This window comes from Artemia sp. Qi Xiang Cuo, chromosome 15 (genome assembly GCF_049724085.1).
Source record: "Artemia sp. Qi Xiang Cuo chromosome 15, ASM4972408v1, whole genome shotgun sequence".
NCBI classification, from domain to species: domain Eukaryota; kingdom Metazoa; phylum Arthropoda; class Branchiopoda; order Anostraca; family Artemiidae; genus Artemia; species Artemia sp. Qi Xiang Cuo.
The window spans coordinates 10,146,295-10,162,369 of NC_142808.1; positions in this window are offsets into that span (position 1 = coordinate 10,146,295).

Genomic DNA, 16,075 nt, shown 5'->3' on the forward strand with positions numbered 1-16,075 from the left:
TCCCCTGTATCCGAGAAAGGGATGTTGATAAAGCATTTATTCAATCTGATACTTAGATTTCGTCAATTTTATCTGATATACCCAACAAAGAATGTTGATAATGAATTTATTCACTCTGGTACTTAGATTTTGTCAATTTTATCCGACATATTCGACCAATGCTGCTGATAAAGCATTTATTCAATCTGGTACTTAGATTTTGATAATTTTATGCGATGCTTCTGACGGAGGATTTTCATAAGAAATTATTCACTCTAGCGCTTAGATTTTGTCAATTTTATCCAACATATCTGACAAAAGATGCTGATAAAGCATTTATTTGCTCTGATACTCAGATTTTGTCAATTTTATTCAACAAATCCGACAAAGGATGCTGATAAAGCATTTATTCACTCTGATATTTAGATTTCGTCAATTTTATCTCATGTTCCCGAGAAAGGGATATTGATATTGAATTTAATCACTCTGATGCTTAGATTTTATCCGAGATATCCGGCAAAGGATGCTGATAAAACATTTATTCACTCTGATACTTAGGTTTTGACAATTATAATTGATGTATCTGACAAAAGCTGTTGATAAAAAAATTATTCACTCTGATATTTAGATTCTGTCAATTATATTCATTATATCTGACAAAAGATGTTGATAAAAAAAATGTATTCACTCTGACACTTAGCTTTTGTCAATTTTATCCTATGTATTCAAGAAATGGATGTTGATATAGAATTTAATCAATCTGAAACGTAAATTTTGTCAATTTTATCCTGTATACCCAACAAATGATGTTGATAATGCATTTAAAGGATGTTGATAAAGCATTTATTCTTTATAATACTTAGATTTAGTCAATTTTATCCCATGTATCCGAGAAAGAGATGTTGATATTTAATTTAATCACTCTGATATTCAGATTTTAATCACTCTGATACTTAGAATTTGTCAATTTTATCTGACAAATCCAATAAAGGATGTTGATAAAGTATTTAATCACTCTGACGCTTAGATTTTGTTAATTTTATCTGATGTATCTGGCAAAGGATGTCGATAAAAAAAAAATTTCACTCTAAGACTTAGATTTTTTCAATTTTATCGTATGTATCCGAGAAAAGGATGTTGATCTGGAATTTAATCACTCTGATACTGATATTTTGTCAATTTTATCCGACATATCCGATAAAAGATGTTGTTAAAGCGCTTATTCACTCTGATATTTAGATTTTGTCAAATTTTATTCGATGTATCAGACAAAGGATGTTGATAAAAAAAATTATTCGCTCTAACACTTAGATTTTGTAAATTTTACGCCATGTATTCGAGAAAGGAATGTTGATATAGAATTTAATCAATCTGATACTTAGATTTTGTCAATTTTATCTGATATATCCGACAAATGATATTGATAATGCATTTAAAGGATGTTGATAAAGCTTTTATTCACTCTGATAATTAGATTTCGTCAATTTTATCCCATCTATCCGAGAAAGGAATGTTGATATGGAATTTAATCACTCTGATACTTAGATTTTGTCAATTCTATCCGATGTAGCTGGCAAAGGATGTTGATACAAAAATTATTCAGTCTAGCACATAGATTTGGTCACTTTTATCCTATGTATCTGAGAAAAGGATGTTGATGTAGAATTTAATCACTCTGATACTTAGATTTTATCAATTTTATCCGTCATATCCGATAAAGGAAGTTGTTAAAGCATTTATTCATTCTGATATTTAGATTTTGTCAATTTTATTCGATGTATCTGACAAAGGATGTTGTTTGAAAAAAAGCTTATTCACTCTGACACTTATATTTTATCAATTTTATTCGATGCATCTCGCAAAGGATGTTGCTAAAAAAGTTATTCACTCTGATACTTAGATTTTTCAATTTTATCTGACAAATCCGACAAAGGATGTTGATAGAAAAATTATTCACTCTAACACTTAGAATTTGTTAATTTTATCCTATGTACCCGAGAAAGGGATGTTGATATAGAATTTCATCACTCTGATGCTTAGATTTTATCCAAGATATCCGACAAAGGATACTGATAAAGCATTTATTCACAGTGATACTTTGATTTTGACAATTATATTTGATGTATCTGACAAAAGCTGTTGATAAAAAAATGATTCAATCTGATATTTAGATTATGTCAATTATATTCGTTGTATCTGACAAAAGATGTTGATAAAAAAATTTATTCACTCTGACGCTTAGCGTTTGTCAATTTTATCCCATGTATTCGAGAAATGGATGTTGATATAGAATTTAATCAATCTGATACGTAAATTTTGTAAATTTTATCCGATATACGCCACAAATGATATTGATAATAAATTTAAAGGATGTTGATAAAGCATTTATTCAGTCTAATACTTAGATTTTGTCAATTTTATCCCATGTATCCGAGAAAGGGATGTTGATATTTAATTTAATCACTCTGATATTTAGATTTTAATCACTCTGATGCTTAGATTTTGTCAATTATATCCGACAAATCCGATAAAGGATGTTGATAAAGCATTTATTCCTTCTGAAACTTAGATTTTGTTAATTTTATCTGATGTATCTGACAAAGTATGCTTATAAAAAAATTTATTAATTCTAACAATTAGATTTTCTCAATTTTATCCTATGTATCCAAGAAAAGGATGTTGATATAGAATTTAATGACTATGATACTTAGATTTTGTCAATTTTATCCGAAATATCCGATAACGGGTGTTTTTAAAGCATTTATTCACTCTGATATTTAGATTTTGGCAAATTTTATTCAATGTATCTGAAAAAGGATGTTGATAAAAAAATTATTCACTCTAACACTTAGATTCTGTCAATTTTACCCAATATATTCGAGAAAGGGATGTTGATATAGAATTTAATCAATCTGATACTTAGATTTTGTCAATTTTATCCGATATAGCCATCAAATGATGTTGATAATGCAGTTAAAGGATGTTGACAAAGCTTTTATTCACTCTGATACTTAGATGTTGTCAATTTTATCTCATCTATCCGAGAAAGGGATGTTGATATGGAATTTAATCACTCTGATACTTAGATTTTGTCAATTTTATCCGAAATATCCGATAAAGGATGTTGTTAAAGCACTTATTCATTCTGATATTTAAGTTTTGTCAATTTTATTCGATGTATCTGACAAGGGATGTTGATTTAGAAAAACGTATTCACTCTGACACTTATATTTTATCAATTTAATTCGATGTTTCTGGCAAAGGATGTTGATAAAAAAAGTTATTCAGTCTGATAATTAGATTTTGTCAATTTTATCCGACATGTCCGACAAAGGATGTTGATAAAAAAAATCTTCACTCTAACACTTAGAATTAGTCAATTTTATCCTATGTATCCGAGAAAAAGATGGTGATATAGAATTTGGTCACTCTGATGCTTAGATTTTGTCAATTTTATCTGACATATCCGATAAAGGATGTTTTTAAAGCATTTATTCATTCTGATATTTCAATTTTGTCAATTTTATTCGATGTATCTCAAAAACGATGTTGATAAAAAAAACTTATTCACTCTGACTTTTATATTTTGTCAATTTTATCCGATGTATCTGGCAGAGGATGTTGATAAAAAAATTATTGACTCTAACACTTAGATTTCGTCAGTTTTATCCTATGTATCCGAGAAAAGAATGTTGATATAGAATTTAATCACTCTGATACTTAGATTTTGTCAATTGTATCCGACAAAGGATGTTGATAAAGCATTTATTCTCTCTGGTAGTTATATTTTGTCAATTTTATCCGATGTATCTGACAAAGGATGTAGATAAAAAATGTATTCACTCTAACACTTAGATTTTGTCAATTTCTTCCTATATATCCGAGAAATGGATGTTGATATAGAATTTAATCCCTCTTATACTTAGATTTTGTGAAATTGCTGTATTGTCTGTCAAGGAAACGAATTCAATCGAAAATAAATGTTAATAAGGAATCTGTTCATTTTTTTCCATAATTTCCTGAATTAGATTTCTGTATTGTGAATCCAACAGCTAAATTCAAAAAAAAAGTTTGTTACTTACTTACTTACAGTTTTTTCATAATGACATATCCAACAACGGATGATGATAAAGAATTTATTTATTCTAATACATAAATTTTGTCAATGTTATCCGACGTATCTGGCAAATGATATTGATAAAGAATTTTAATAAAGAATTTGTTCATTTCGATACTTAAATTATGTCAGTGTTATCAAACGTATCTGTCAAAAGACATTGATGAAGAATTTATTCACTCTGATAATTTTATCTGATGTATCAAACAAATAAGTTGATATAGAATTTATTCACTATGATACTTAGATATGGTCAATGTTATCAAACGTATCTGTCGAAAAGACATTGATAAAGAATTTATTCACCCTGATACTTAGCTTTTCTCAATTTTATCCAACGTAACCGAAAAAGGATGATGATAAGGAATTTATTTATTCTAATATACAGATTTTGTGAATGTTATCTGATGTATCAGACAAAAGGAAGTTGATAAGGAATTTATCCGCTCTAACATATAGATATAGACAATGTTATCCAATTTTTCTGAGAAAGGATGTTGATAAAGAATTTATTCAATCTGATACTTATATTTAGTCAATTTTATCCGATGTATCTAACAAAGATGTTGATAGAAAAAATTTATTCACTCTGATACCTAGATTTTGTCAATGTTATCGCGCGTGTCTGACAATAGATGTATGCAAATTCCTTTTCTTACATCTCCGATGTTTTAATAGAAATTCTAAACGTTTGATATGCTAGTATACGCTAAAAATAATGAGCACATAACAATGTAATGCATAATATATTTTTAATGAAATAATGCCATGTAGAATATTAATACAAAAATATATTATGATACATTATTAATATCAATGAGCAACTTTGGACATTTTGAATCTGTTCCATAAAATATTTCACCATATTCTCTCTTGATATTGTAGGTATTGTCTTCTCTTAGCTCGTAATCAGTAGAATAATCATTACTCCATTTTGAGTCATACACAATTTTACTGGTGTGTCACCGACAGGTTCAAAATGCGTTTCGTCTTTGGTATTGTTTGGTTCATTGACTTTTTGATCAATGGTAGTAACGTTTGCTGGCACTTTGTTTTTCATCGATTCATTTTTACATTTCTTATTGATATTTTCTACCAATGCTCCATTTATTTTTCAGGCAATTTCATTATCTATTACAACATCATTTTTAAAAAGGTAACAGTTTTGGCACGTAAACAAGATATGGTTTATGATATTAGTAGACGAGTAGGCCTTTCTTTTTGTCTTTGCTTTCATTTGAATGCTAATACATAAAAGATGACGATAATTTCTATTGACAGGTAGCATGGTACCGGAAGCACTAGCAAGGAGTTGTCCTTTATCATCAACGATTATTTTTATGTTGGCATTCTCTTTGAGTGCAATCAGCTCTGGAGATCTCAATCTCGCATATCCAACATTTGTACAATGGAATTTTTTGGTACTCCAAAAAAATTTAATTCTTTACTGTCATGACAATGCACGCATACATCTCCGATAGTGTTACCACTTGTACTTATTTCATAGTTCAAATACTTCTCCTTGTCAGCATTCAATGCTACAATAACACTATCATGTGAACACACTTTCTCAAAATGTTTCATCTTCACTTTTTTATAGATATTAGTTATGTGTTTATCGTTCCACTGTGTAAAAAATACTGATTTAATACATGCAATAAACTAGGTAGTGTCGATAAACGGCGACAGAGTACCAGTGGGAAAGCCGTATCGTGTCTCTGAGCAAGCATTGAGTACAATTGTTAGAGCCGTAAGCATATTTTATGTTATTTTAAGATATGTAAAAAAATTAAAAAAAAATTAGTCCAATAAAAAAAAGTTCTACTACAAAAATTATTTTTCTAATATTGAAGGTCATGAATAACATATCTATACCATTCTCATTTTGAGTTTGGAAAATATTAAATGTGACTTTTTTTGTTGTATGTTTCATCTCATTCAGACATGTAAAAAAAGTTGAATAAATATATCATGTTAAAAAAAATAAAAAATTTTTTTTAAAAAAATCTTAAAAAAAAAAATGGAGGGAGGGGGCCAAAAAAGTTGGGGGGAAGGGTCCTTCGGAGTTTGGGGATAGGGGTCATTGGAGGTAGAGGTTCCTGGTGGTTAGGGTCATTGGTGCTTATGATCCTTGACAGTTTGTACTCGTATACACCTCACTACTTGATTCGTTGTACCTTTCGTAGCACAATTCGTTGACCTTTGGACTATTTTGAACAATATGGCTATCTCAAAATTTGGACTGGATGCCTTTTGGGAAAATGGTGGAGGTGGGCTGGTTGCCTTTGGATCGCTTTTGACACTAGTTTCAATTTCTAATCGAATGAGCCCCCTCAAAACTTATGGGCACCAACTGTTCCTCGCCAAAACCACCCTTAAATCTACAGTCCATTTACATTCTTTCTTGTACTTTTTCTGTCTTTCATCAGCTTCATGGTAATCTTCAAAAACCTCTTCAAAAACATCCCTTGCTTAGTTCTGATTCAGCTCCATATAGTCATTTTTCTTCATTTAATATCTGCATTTCTCCTACCCCTACTATGCAATCGGATTGCAAGCATCTCATTGCTTGTCAACTGGTCTGGAATTCCCTACCTTCTTCAGTACAGATATTGGGTACTTCAGTACAGCTACTTTTGTATATATGTTTTTATATTATATATTATATATATGTATATATATACAGATATTGGCTACTCGTTTGGGACTTTTGAAAGGATTCTTAAGGACCATTCAGTTAAGCATCAAACAAAATAGTATTTCATTTTTTATTTATTTATTTATTTTGTTATTTATTTTGTTTTCTTCTGAGGAGTTGATGCCCCCAGAGTCTTTATTTCAAGGTGTATGGTTGTCTTCTCTGCGCTTTGACTCCCAGGCCTCAGGTATGTTCTCTTTTTAATATTGTATGTTACTTGGCTATTGTTCTCTTTCTTTTTTGGTTGTTGCTCATATCGTGTATCTTTTTTTATCCCACTTGTATCCCTGGCCATGGAGCCTTTCGTGGGGAATAAGGGTATTATATTTCCATTTTGCATTTATTGGTGAATAAAACTCTGAACTCTCTGAACTCTCCTTCCACACAAACCTATTTTTGTTAACAATGGACAACTTGTAAAATTAACAAACCTTGTATTGGGAGCTATGGGGGATTTTCCAACCCCCGAGTTATAGTTATTTGAATTTTGGACTATTTGGAACAAAATGAGTATTTCATAACTTTAATCAGATGCATTTTGAGAAAAAAGCACAAGAGAGGAGGGGGCTGATTACCCTCAAATCCCTTTCGAGTCTTAAAAAGGGCAAAGAAATTTCAATTTTCAACCGAATGAACCTCCTCCAAATTTATAGGACCACGCCTTCCATAAAAACTTTATATACTAACAATGGATAAGCAGACTAGCTAGTTTATAGTCCTTTCCTTGATGTTTAGAGGGAGAGAGGGGGGGGGTCAATCCCAGAATATAGTTATTTGACATTTGGAGTATTTTGAACAAAATAGCTATCTCAAAATTTTAATCCGATATATTTGACAAAAAGAGGACGTGGTGGGGGCTAATTGTCCTCCGCTCATATTTGACTCTTAAAAAGAAACTAGAAATTTCAATTTTCAATCCAACAAGCCTCTTCCAAAATTTATATGACCACCCCTTCCATAAAATTCTCATATGCTCCTGAGGCATAACTTACAACTTTTGTCCCGGGCTCTTGGGATTTTATTAACCTCGAATGCATTGTTATATGATATTTGGACTATTTTGAACAAAATGGTTATCTCAAAAGTTAGATTCGGATTCATTTTCGAAAAATATGGCCGAGAGCTATTTTTCTCAAACCACTTTCGACTCTTTAAAAGGAAAGTGGATGTTCCAATTTCAAATCGAATGAGCTTCCGTAAAAGTTTATACGGCCACCTTTTCCATAAAACCTTTTATGCCCCCATGGTTCAACTAGCAATCCTTGCCCCAGGGCTCTGGAGGTCTTATTAACCCAAAAGAAATTTTTATATAAGCTTTGGATTAAAACGGGTAACTAGAACTTTCAATTTCCAATCAAATGAGTCTCCTCCGAAGTTTCTATGACCATTAACCTTCATAGAACCTGAACTGATCCTGGGGAATAACTTACAGACCCTAACCCTGGGCTTTGCGGGGCTCTGTCAACCCCACAAGTATTATTATATGATACATGGACTATTTTGAACAAAATGACTATCTCTAAATTTTGATCAAATTCATTCGTAAGAGCCTACTACGTCCCGGGGCATAACCTAAAAACCTGTTTCTGGGCTCTAAGGGCTGTGTTAGTAGGAACCTATCGTGAGTTCCGAGATATGTTGCGTGCTGCCATCTAAAATCGAGTCTAGTGGATCAATGATACCCATTTTTCATGGTTTTTCTCACTGAGGATGGTTTTTCAAGGTTTGTCTCACTTTGGATGTTTTTTCATGGTTTTTCTCACTGTTGATGGATGTCAACATAAGTTCAACAACATTGCTGAGTGTTTCTTGGATTTCAACATAAGTTCAGAACAATAATTACAGAATGTTTCTTGGATGTCAACATCCTGTTGGAATACTATGATAACAAGGTGACATCAACAGATAAGGAAATTTCAATATTATAATATTCTTATCCATGAGTTGAAAATACAGACAGGAAAAGATAACTGAGTTCCTTCTGGAACAGTTTCTATTGATGTTTTAAAGTTCATTTTGGATTTTTTCTTTGAAATTCGAGAGCTGGATTATTTCAGTATTGTTTTGTCGTGGTTTACATGTCACAGTTACATTCTCTTGAAGTTTCAAAGTTCATTTTGGATCTTTTTCGTTGAAATGCAAGAGTTGGAATAATTCAGTTGTGTTTTCTCGTGGTTTACCAAGTCACTGTTACATTCTCTTGACGTTTCAAAGTTCATTTTGGATCTTTTTCGTTGAAATGCAAGAGTTGGAATAATTCAGTAGTGTTATCTCGTGGTTTACAAGTCACTGTTACATTCTATTGATGTTTCAAAGTTTATTTTGGATCTTTTTTGTTGAAATGCAAGAGTTAGATTTTTTCAGTAGTGTTTTCTCAAGGTTTACCATTTCACTGTTACATTCTCTTTACGTTTCAAAGTTCATTTTGGATCTTTTTAATTGAAAAACAAGACTTGGAATATTTAATTAGTGTTTTGTCGTGGTTTACCTTCTCACTGTTACATTTTCTTGACGTTTCAAAGTTCATTTTGGATCTTTTTCGTTGAAATGCAAGAGTTGGAATATTTCACTAGTGTTTTGTCGTGGTTTACGTTATCACCGTTACATTCTATTGATGTTTCAAAATTCATTTTGGATTTTTTCGTTGAAATGTTAGAGTTGGAATATTTCAGTAGTGTTTTATCGTGGTTTACAAATCACTGATACATTCTCTTGATATTTCAAAGTTCATTTTGGATTTTTTTCATTGAAATGTAAGAGTTGGAATATTTCAGTAGTGTTTTGTCATGGTTTACCTTATCACTGTTACATTCTCTTGATGTTTCAAAGTTCATTTTGGATTTTTTTCGTTGAAACGTAAGAGTTTGAATATTTCAGTAGTGTTTTGTCGTGGTTTACATTGTCACTGTTACATTCCCATGATATTTCAAAGTTCATTTTGGATTTTTTCGTTCAAATGTATGAGTTGGAATATTTCAGTAGTGTTTTGTCATGGTTTAAATTGTCACTGTTACTTTCTCATGATATTTCAAAGTTCATTTTGGATTTTTGTATGTTGAAATATAAGAGTTGGAATATTTCAGTAGTATTTTATTGTGATTTACCATGTCACTGTTACATTCTTTTGATATTTTAAAGTTCATAGTGAGAGAGATACGCAAAAAGCTGGGTTAATTTAGGTTAGGTTAGGTTGGATTAGGTTAGCCTATGTATGCGCACGTACATAGGCTAACCTAACTTAACCCAACCTAACCTAACCTAAATTAACCCAACTTTTTGCGTATATCTCTCACTACGAAATTTATAATATCAGGAGAATGTAACAGTGACATGGTAAATCACAATAAAATACTACTGAAATATTCCAACTCTTACCTTTCAACAAAGAAAATCCAAAATGAACTTTGAAATACCATGTGTATGTAACAGTGACAATGTAAACCACGACGGAACACTACTAAATATTCCAACTCATACATTTGAACAAAAAATCCAAAATTAACTTTAAAAAATCAAGAGAATATAACAGTGACAATGTAAACACCGACGAAACACTACTGAAATATTCCAACTCTTACATATCAACGAAAAAAATTAAACTGAACTATGAAACATCAAGAGAATGTAACAGCGACATGGTAAACCATGATAAAACACTACTGAAAAATTCCAACTCTTACATTTCAACGAATTGTACATTTCGTTACATTTCAACTCTTACGTTTCATGGTTCAGTTTAGATTTTTTTCGTTGAAATTTAAGAGTTGGAATATTTCAGTGGTGTTTTGTCGTGGTTTACATTGTCACTGTTACATGCTCATTATTTTTCAAAGTTCATTTTGGATTTTTTCGTTCAAATGTATGAGTTGGAATATTTCAGTAGTGTTTTGTCGTGGTTTAAATTGTCACTGTTACGTTCTCATGATATTTCAAAGTTCATTTTGGATTTTTGTATGTTGAAATGTAAGAGTTGGAATATTTTAGTAGTATTTTATTGTGATTTACCATGTCACTGTTTCATTCTTTTGATATTTTAAAGTTCATAGTGAGAGAGATACGCAAAAAGCTGGGTTAATTTTGGTTAGGTTATGTTGGACTAGGTTACCCTATGTACGCGCACGTACATAGGCTAACCTAACCTAGCCTAACCCAACCTAACCTAACCTAAATTAACCCAACTTTTTGCGTATATCTCTCACTATGAACTTTATAATATCAGGAGAATGTAACAGTGACATGGTAAATCACAATAAAATACTACTGAAATATTCCAACTCTTACATTTCAACAAAAAAAAATCCAAAATGAACTTTGAAATAACATGAGTATGTAACAGTGACAATGTAAACCACGACGAAACACTACTAAATATTCCAACTCATACATTTGAACAAAAAATCCAAAATTAACTTTAAAAAATCAAGAGAATGTAACAGTGACAATGTAAACCACGACGAAACACTACTGAAATATTCCAACTCTTACACATCAACGAAAAAAATTAAACTGAACTATGAAACATCAAGAGAATGTAACACCGACATGGTAAACCATGATAAAACACTACTGAAAAATTCCAACTCTTACATTTCAACGAAAAAAAAATCCGAAATGAACTTTGAAAAATCAAGAGAATGTAACAGTGACAATGTAAACGACGACAAAACACTAGTGAAATATTCCAACGCTTACATTTCAAGGAAAAAAGTCCAGAAGGAACTTTGAGATATTAAGAGAACGTAACAGTGATATGGTAAACCACGACAAAACACTACTGAAATTTTTCAACTCTTACATTTCAACGAAAAAAATCCAAAATGAACTCTGAAACATCAAGAGAATGTAACAGTGACGAGGTAAACTGCGACATAACACTACTGGAATATTCCAACTCTTGTATTTCAACAAAAAAATCCAAATGAACTTTGAAACATCAAGAGAATGTAACAGTGACAAGGTTAACCGTGACAAAACACTACTGAAATATTCCAACTCTTACATTTCAACGAAAAAGATCCAATATGAACTTTGAAACATGAAGAGAATGTAACAGCGACAAGATAAACCACGACAAAACACTACTGAAATATTTCAACTCTTACATTTCAAGAAAAAAAAATCAAAATGAACTTTTATATATCTTTAGAATGTAACAGTGACTTGGTAAACAATGACAAAACACTACTGAAATATTCCAACTCTTGCATTTCAATGAAAAGGATCCAAAATAAACTTTGAAACGTAAAGAGAATGTAACACTGACAAGGTAAACCACGAGAAAACACTACTGAAATTTTCCAACTATTGCTTTTCAAAAATAAAAAAATCCAAAATGAAATTTGAAACATCAAGAGAATGTAACAGTGACATGTAAACCACGAAAAAACACTACTGAAATAATTCAACTCTTACATTTCAACGAAAAATGCAAAATGAACTTTGAAACATCAAGAGAATGTAACAGTGACAAGGTAAACTGTGACATAACACTAATGAAACATTCCAACTCTTGTATTTCAACGGAAAAATCCAAAATGAACTTTGAAACATCTTCAGAATATAACAGTGACAAGTTAAACCACAACAAAACACTACTAAAATATTCCAACTCTTACATTTCAACGAAAAATCCAAAATGAACTTTAAAACATCTTCAGAATGTAACAGTGATATGGTAAACCACAACAAAACACTACTAAAATATTCTTACTCTTACTTTTCAATGAAAAAGATCCAAAATGAACTTTGGAACATCAAGAGAATGTAACAGTGACAATGTAAATCGCTACAACACACTACTGAAACATTCCAACTCTTACATATCAATAGAAAACAAATCCAAAAGAACTTTGAAACATCAAGAGAATGTAATAGTGACAAGGTAGACCACTACAATAGTGCTGAAATATTCCAACTCTTACATTTCAATAAAAAAATCCAAATGAACTTTGAAAAATCCAGAGTGTGTAACAGTGAAAAGGTAAAACACGACAAAACATTACTGAAATATTCCAACTCTTGCATTTCAACGAAAAAGATCCAAAATGAACTCTGAAAAATCAAGAGGATGTGACAGTGACAAGATAAACCACGACAAAAGACTACTGAAAAAATCCTACTCTTACATTTCAATGAAAAAAACTCAGAAATGAACTTTGAAACATCAAGAAAATGTAACAGTGACAAGGTAAACCATGAGAAAACACTACTGAAATATTCCAACTCTTGCATTTCAACGAAAAAAAAACATCCAAAATAAACTTTGAAGCATCAAGAGAATGTAACAGTGACATGTAAACCATGACATAACACTACTGAAATATGCCAGTGACATGGTAAACCACGACAAAACACTACTGAAATATTTCAACTCTTACATTTCAACCAAAAAGATCCAAAATGAAGTTTGAAACGTCAAGAGAGTGTAACAGTGACATGGTAAACCACGAGAAAACACTACTGAAACATTCCAACTCTTGCATTTCAACAGAAAGGATCCAAAATGAACTTTGAAACATCAAGCGAATGTAACACTGACATGGTAAACCACGACAAAACACTACTGAAATAATCCCACTCTTGCATTTCAATGAAAAGGATCCAAATTGAACTTTGAAACATTAAGAGAATGTAATAGTGACAAGGTAAACTGCGACATAACACTACTGAAATAATCCAACTTCTGCATTTCAACGAAAAAGATCCAAAATGAACTTTGAAACGTCAAGTGAATGTAACTGTGAAATGGTAAACCACAAGAAAACACTTCTGAAATATTCCAACTCTTGCATTTCAACGAAAAAAAAATCCAAAATGAACTTTGAAACGTCAAGAGAATGTAACAATGACATGGTAAACCACGACAAAACACTACTGAAAATATTCCAACTCTTGCATTTCAATGAAAAGGATCCAAAATAAACTTTGAAACGTCAAGAGAAAGTAACAGTGACAAGGTAAACCATGAGAAAACACTACTGAAACATTCCAACTCTTGCATTTCAAAAAAAATGTAAAAGGAACTTTGAAACATCAAGAGAATGTAACAGTGAGATGTAAACCACGACAAAACACTAGTGAAATAATTCAACTCTTGCATTTCAACGAATAAGATCCAAAATTAACTTTGAAACGTCAAGAGAATGTAACAGTGAGAAGGTAAACCACGAACAAACACTACTGAAATAATCCAACTCTTGCATTTCAACGAAAAAGATCCAAAATGAACTTTGAAACGTCAAGAGAATGTAACAGTGACAAGATAAACCATGAGAAAACACTACTGAAATAATCCAACTGTTGCATTTCAACGAAAAATATCCAAAATGAACTTTGAAACATCAAGAGAATGTAACTGTGACATGGTAAACCACGACAAAACACTACTGAAATATTCCAACTATTGCATTTCAATGAAAGAACTCCAAAATGAACTCTGAAAAATCAAGAGAATGTAACTGTGACAAGGTAAACCACGACAAAAAACTACTGAAATATTCCAACTCTTGCTTTTCAAGGAAAGAAATCAAAAATGAACTTTGGAAAATCAAGTGAATGTAACTGTGACAAGGTAAACAACAACAAAACACTACTGAAATATTCCAACTCTTGGATTTCAATGAAAGAAATCCAAAATGGACTTTGAGAAATCAAGAGAATGTATCTGTGACAAGGTAAACCACGACGAAACACTACTGAAATATTCCAACTCTTGAATTTCAATGAAAGAAATCCAAAATGAACTTTGAAAAATCAAGAGAATGTAACTTTGACAAGCTAAACCACGACAAAACACTACTGAAATATTCCAAATCTTGCATTTCAACGAAAGAAATCCAAAATAAAATTTGAAAAATCAAGATAATGTAACTGTGACAAGCTAAACCACGACAAAAAACTACTGAAATATTCCAACTCTTGCATTTCAATGAAAGACATCCAAAATGAACTTTGAAAAATCAAGAGAATGTAACTGTGACAAGGTAAACGAAGACAAAACACTACTGAAATATTCCAACTCTTGCATTTCAACGAAAAAAATCCAAAATGAACTTTGAAAAATCAAGAGAATGTAACTGTGACAAGCTAAACCACGACAAAACACTACTGAAATATTCCAACTCTTGCATTTCAACGAAAAATATCCAAAATGAACTTTGAAACATCAAGAGAATATAACTGTGACATGGTAAACCACGACAAAACACTACTGAAATATTCGAACTCTTGCATTTCAATGGAAGAAATCTAAAATGAACTTTGAAACGTCAAGAGAATGTAACAGTGACAAGGTAAACCACGAAAAAACACTACTGAAATATTCCAACTCTTGAATTTCAACGAAAAAAATCTAAAATGAACTTTGAAAAATCAAGAGAATGGAACTTTGACAAGCTAAACCACGACAAAACACTACTGAAATATACCAAATCTTGCATTTCAATGAAAGAAATCCAAAATGAAATTTAAAAAATCAAGATAATGTAACTGTGACAAGCTAAACCACGACAAAACACAACTGAAATATTCCAACTCTTACATTTCAATGAAAGAAATCCAAAATGAACTTTGAAAAATCAAGAGAATGTAACTGTGACAAGGTAAACCACTACAAAAAACTACTGAAATAATCCATCTTTTGCATTTAAAGGCAAAAAATCCAAAATAAACTTTGAAAATTAAAGATAATATAACCGTGACTAGGTAAACGACGGCAAACACTACTGAAATATTCAGACTCTTGCATTTCAAAGAAAGAAATCTAAAATGAACTTTGAAAAATCAAGAGAATGTAACAGTGACAAGCTAAACCACAAAAAAACACTACTGAAATATTCCAACTCTTGCATTTCAACGAAAAATATCCAAAATGAACTTTGAAAAAGCAAGAGAATATAACTGTGACATGGTAAACCACGACAAAACACTACTGAAATATTCGAACTCTTGCATTTCAATGGAAGAAATCTAAAATGAACTTTGAAACGTCAAGAGAATGTAACAGTGACAAGGTAAACCATGAGAAAAAACTACTAAAATAATCCAACTCTTGCATTTCAACGAAAAAGATCCAAAATTAACTTTGAAATGTCAAGAGAATGTAACAGTGAGAAGGTAAACCATGAACAAACACTTCTGAAATATTCCAACTCTTGCATCTCAGCGAAAAAGATCCAAAATGAACTTTGAAACGTCAAGAGAATGTAACAGTGACAAAATAAACCATGAGAAAACCCTACTGAAATAATCCAATTGTTACATTTCAACCAAAAATATCCACA